The following is a 6,235-nucleotide window of genomic DNA, read 5'->3' as shown; positions in this document are numbered from 1 at the left end:
CTACTTCAACAGAAGATGATGCTACAGTTGTATTAAATAGAAATTTCACGAAATACCTTTCGTTTATGGGTAGGTTTCCTTCAAAACCTAGCTGCAGAACATTATTTTATGTGCTCCCAGGACAGAAAATTTTAGACTTTTGCTGTCCTGGGCTCTTAGGGGTGACGTAGGAAGCTACGCCCACGCCGTATAAAGCGGACGTGGCGACGTCATCCCTCATTCAGAACTTTTCTTCTGCTATAGAGAACAGAAGGGCGTTCCACGAAAGGTATTTCGTTCAATGTATTTATACAACCGTGGTTACTAAAGTAACCTTTAACGTTGTATTAAATAGAAATTTCACGAAATACCTTTCGTTTATGGGACTTTATGAACTCCCGTGACCTGAACTTCCAGTTCGTAAGTCTTTTGGGAGGGACTCGGACCCTTTTGTTTCCAGAACCTAGTCCTTGTGGAGAACAGGAGGCAGCGCTATGCTGCCCTGATTTTCTACTGAGCCGCTGCCCCCAGCTAGCGAAGGCGCTGCCACATCTAGGTTATAGTATGTGGAGAAAGTCGAGGGTGTAGACCAGCTTGCTGCTGTGCAGACTTCCTGAATAGAGACACGCTTGTAGAGTGCCCAGGAAGCTGCCACGCCTCTCGTGGAGTGGGCCCTCAGGGCTTGAGGGGAATCCACGCCTTGGCTAGTGTAGGCCAGACGGATGGCTTCCACTATCCAGTTGGAGATAGTGACCTTGACAGGCTTTCCTTTGGTCCTGGCACCCCAGGACACGAAGAGTTGGCTTCCTTGTCTGAAGGGAGCCAGTCTATCCACGTATATGCGTAAGGCTCTGACTGGGCAGAGGCAGTTAAGCCTCATGTCATGAGGCGAACGGCGGGGGGTGGAATGCCTGTAGGTTCACTGGCACACACACAGAGCATTTTTGGGAATGAAGGCGGGTTTGCTTTTAGGGTGACCTTGGTCGAACCATCATTGAACCTCGTGCAGTCTGGAGAGATCGAGAGCGCATGTTAGGTCGCTGACCCTTTTTGCCGTCGTGAGGGCGATCAGGAGAGCCACCTTCAAGGTTAGGAGCTTGAGGCTCACGGTTTGTAGTGGTTCAAAAGGTGCTGTAGCCAGAGCCTTTAGAACCAGGGACAAATCCCACGAGGGAACAAGGGTTCTGCATGTCCTATGTTCCCTGTGTACACCCTTCATGAACTGTTTTACCAGCGGGTGCTTCCACACCGTCTGGTTAACAAGGCCCGGGTGGCAGGCGGAAATTGCTGCCAGGTGGACCTTGACTGAGGAGAGGCCTAGACCGTTGTCTAGGAGCTCCTGTAGAAATGTCAGGATGTCGATCACTGAGGCCTGGTAGGGGACAACTTGGTCTGGTCTTCGTGACGCTCGAAAACGTGCCAGGCTGTGTCGTAACGGTCCCTTGTTGACTGGGCCCTGCCTTTCTGAATCGTTTCGATGACGATCGGAGGTAGGCCCACGGAGGTCAACATCACCCTTTGACGGGCCAGACGTCTAGGTCCTGGGGGTGAGGGTGAAAGATCTCCCCTCTCGCTTGGGAGAGGAGATCCGCTCGAAGAGGAATTTTCCACGGCTGGTCGTAGAGGAGAGGGGTTATTTCCGACCTCCAGACCCCCAGGACGGGGCTATTAGGAGCACCGTCAGACCCTGAGTCCTCACTCTGTCCAGAGTGGGGCGGATGAGGGATAGCGGGGTAAAAGCGTAGAGAAGGGTTTTGGGCCATCGGTGTGACAGAGCGTCTAGCCCCGATGTTGATAGTCCCGTGATTGCGAAGAAGAGGGGACACTTCGTGTTCTCCTCTGTGGCAAAGAGATCCACCCTGGATTTCCCAAACCTGCTCCAGACCTGGGACGCTGCATGAGGATGTAGCGACCAGTCTGCATAGAGAGATTGGGTTAAGTGTTATGCCTATGAAGTCTATTGACTTCGTCGGCATGAGCATGCTCTTCTCGTGGTTTATTAAAAACCGAGCGAGGCGAGAGTGGCTGAGCACGCGATGTGTGTGCAACAGTGCTTCTCGCGGAGAGTTTGCAAGTAGGATGGGGTCGTCCACATATGTTGCGAGACGGATTCCTTGCTGTCGCAGGGGAGCAATAGCTGCCGCGGTGCATTTTATGAAAACTCTCGGACTCAGACATTCCGAAGGGAAGGACTGTGTATTCGTACACTTTTCCTTTGAACCCAAAGCGCAGAAATCTTCTGTGCGGTTGGTAAATCGGAATGTGGAAGTATGCATCTTGCAGGTCTATTGACGTAAACCAATCCCCCTCGCGGATTAGGCGCAGGAGGAGTGGTGGTGTCAACATTTTGAATCGCAAATGACGGTTCAAACCTGAACCGTCACTTGAAAAAGCTGCGACTCGAAGTGTACTCTCTTACACGGCCCGCCTGAGCCAAGAGAGAATAGACGCAACACTGCAGTGCGTGGCATCATTCAAAAGGGGACGCTCGATTCCCTTTCATGCATGCCTCCGAATGGCAGGGTTAATGGCCTTGGCGGTCTATCTAATCCGCCTAGCAAGACTACATATGAGACCTTTCCAACAATGGATAGGCTCTCTACATGTACCAATGCACCGTCGCCACCAGAAGGTAACAGTGACGTCACAATGCATACTAGCCCTTCAATGGTGGTCAGACAGAAAAACCCTCTCAGAGGGCGTCCCCATGGGAAAGCCTCTGATCAGGAAAGTCGTCACCACAGATGCCAGCATGACAGGCTGGGGAGCCACGCTGGAAGGATTCACAGCCAGAGGTTTATGGTTGGGGCCACTACGTGCCCTTCACATAAATTACTTGGAGCTTATGGCGGTCTTCCTCCCTGAGACACTTCGAGCAGCGCATCCGGGGTTGCCACGTCCTAGTCAGGACAGACAACACCACGGCCATGTGCTACATCAACAGACAAGGCGGACTCAGGTCCCCTCGTCTTCATCAACTGGCTCGGAAACTAATCCTGTGGTGCAACACACGCCTTCTCTCCATAGTAGCGTGTCATGTCCCAGGTCTTCTGAACACAGGGGCAGACCTGCTGTCCAGAGGACCTCTCCGCTACGCAGACTGGTCGCTACATCCTCATGCAGCGTCCCAGGTCTGGAGCAGGTTTGGGAAACCCAGGGTGGATCTCTTTGCCACAGAGGAGAACACGAAGTGTCCCCTCTTCTTCGCAATCACGGGACTATCAACATTGGGGCTAGACGCTCTGTCACACCGATGGCCCAAAACCCTTCTCTATGCCTTTACCCCGCTATCCCTCATCAGCCCCACTCTGGACAGAGTGAGGACTCAGGGTCTGACGGTGCTCCTAATAGCCCCGTCCTGGGGGTCTGGAGGTCGGAAATAAGCCCTCTCCTCTACGACCAGCCGTGGAAAATTCCTCTTCGAGCCGATCTCCTCTCCCAAGCGAGAGGGGAGATCTTTCACCCTCACCCCCAGGACCTAGACGTCTGGCCCGTCAAAGGGTGATGTTGACCTCCGTGGGCCTACCTCCGATCGTCATCGAAACGATTCAGAAAGCCAGTCAACAAGGGACCGTTACGACACAGCCTGGCGCGTTTTCGAGCGTCACGAAGACCAGACCAATTTGTCCCCTACCAGGCCTCAGTGATCGACGTCCTGACATTTCTACAGGAGCTCCTAGACAACAGTCTAGGCCTCTCCTCAGTCAAGGTCCACCTGGCAGCAATTTCCGCCTGCCACCCGGGCCTTGTTAACCAGACGGTGTGGAAGCACCCGCTGGTAAAACAGTTCATGAAGGGTGTACACAGGGAACACAGGACATGCAGATCCCTTGTTCCCTCGTGGGATTTGTCCCTGGTTCTAAAGGCTCTGGCTACAGCACCTTTTGAACCACTACAAACCGTGAGCCTCAAGCTCCTAACCTTGAAGGTGGCTCTCCTGATCGCCCTCACGACGGCAAAAAGGGTCAGCGACCTAACATGCGCTCTCGATCTCTCCAGACTGCATGAGGTTCAATGATGGTTCGACCAAGGTCACCCTAAAAGCAAACCCGCCTTCATTCCCAAAAATGCTCTGTGTGTGCGCCAGTGAACCTACAGGCATTCCACCCCCCGCCCTTCGCCTCATGACATGAGGCTTAACTGCCTCTGCCCAGTCAGAGCCTTACGCATATACGTGGATAGACTGGCTCCCTTCAGACAAGGAAGCCAACTCTTCGTGTCCTGGGGTGCCAGGACCAAAGGAAAGCCTGTCAAGGTCACTATCTCCAACTGGATAGTGGAAGCCATCCGTCTGGCCTACACTAGCCAAGGCGTGGATTCCCCTCAAGCCCTGAGGGCCCACTCCACGAGAGGCGTGGCAGCTTCCTGGGCACTCTACAAGCGTGTCTCTATTCAGGAAGTCTGCACAGCAGCAAGCTGGTCTACACCCTCGACTTTCTCCACATACTATAACCTAGATGTGGCAGCGCCTTCGCTAGCTGGGGGCAGCGGCTCAGTAGAAAATCAGGGCAGCATAGCGCTGCCTCCTGTTCTCCACAAGGACTAGGTTCTGGAAACAAAAGGGTCCGAGTCCCTCCCAAAAGACTTACGAACTGGAAGTTCAGGTCAAGGGAGTTCATAAAGTCCCATAAACGAAAGGTATTTCGTGAAATTTCTATTTAATACAACGTTAAAGGTTACTTTAGTAACCACGGTTGTATAAATACATTGAACGAAATACCTTTCGTGGAACGCCCTTCTGTTCTCTATAGCAGAAGAAAAGTTCTGAATGAGGGATGACGTAGCCACGTCCGCTTTATACGGCGTGGGCGTAGCTTCCTACGTCACCCCTAAGAGCCCAGGACAGCAAAAGTCTAAAATTTTCTGTCCTGGGAGCACATAAAATAATGTTCTGCATCTAGGTTTTGAAGGAAACCTACCCATAAACGAAAGGTATTTCGTGAAATTTCTGTTTAATACAACTGTAGCATCATCTTCTGTTGAAGTAGTATGTGATCTGTCACTTAATATATAGCGTCAACCTATAGGCTAGAGAAAGAGAGAACAAAAGAAAAGAAAAATGCTCATTATTAGCAAGTTGTTGTTGTTGCTTACTGTAAATTGGCTGGATTAAGGGCAATGTTAAAGGTTACTTCAGTAACCACGGTTGTTTAAATAAATTGAACGAAATATATGCGTTTCATGTTGATTGTAATATTATCATTATGCTTCATATTGACTTTAATATTGTTGTGTTTGTGTTCTGTCCCCTCCCCCCCCACCCCCTCCCCCCCACTCTCGGCCTGCACCTTGTCGTGGTGAGTGGGCTTTAAACCAAGACAGGCCATTCATACCCATTACCTCATTTACTGCCACAGTGAATGCATAAATGTGGCCAAATCTTCGTGACATATTGGTTGTTCAGTTTGACCCACCAGTTTTAGAGATATGGCTTATAGAGTAATGTCTTGCAGAGTTGAGAAAGCAGGCTTGAAAGGTTCACTTCTGTGTTCTCAAACTTTACACCTAGCTACATGTTTGAGCATTTATTTTATATTTATTTACATGTAGATTTCAGCTCTGACACTTATTTCATACATGCTCCAGTTTGTGAAGGGCTTTTTCTCCTCTGGTGAAAAGCTGGAGGTTGTGCGATGGCAGGCTCTCAGTCAAATCTGGTCACAAATAATCCACCCCTTGCCCGTGATGTTTTGTTTTTCCTTTCTTTTCTAGTAGTCACAGAATGTTTGTCTCAATTACGACCGTTTAGATAAACACAGAGGTTTACTCTGTTCCGCGATATGCTGTGAATGCTGGACAACATAACGACATGCGACACATAATGTACAGTACAGTACGGTTCACCTTTAACGACATGCGACACATAATGTACAGTACAGTACGGCTCTCCTATAACAACATGTGACACATAATGTACAGTACAGTACGGCTCACCTATAACATGTGACACATAATGTACAGTACAGTACGGCTCACCTATAACGACATGCGACACATAATGTACAGTACAGTACGGCTCACCTATAACGACATGCGACACATAATGTACAGTACAGTACGGCTCACCTATAATGACATGCGACACATAATGTACAGTACAGCTCACCTATAACGACATGCGTCACATAATGTACAGTACTGTAGATCACATAATCACCACCTGTCTCCTTTTACTGTCGATCACATAATCGCCACCTGTCCCTTTTTACTGTTACTGTAGAAAACTCCACCACTCTCCGGCTGAGAGTGGGGTGGA

Source organism: Protomyctophum parallelum, assembly GCF_964188405.1.
Source record: "Protomyctophum parallelum genome assembly, chromosome: 20".
In the NCBI taxonomy this organism is placed as follows: domain Eukaryota; kingdom Metazoa; phylum Chordata; class Actinopteri; order Myctophiformes; family Myctophidae; genus Protomyctophum; species Protomyctophum parallelum.
This window is presented reverse-complemented; position numbering follows the sequence as displayed.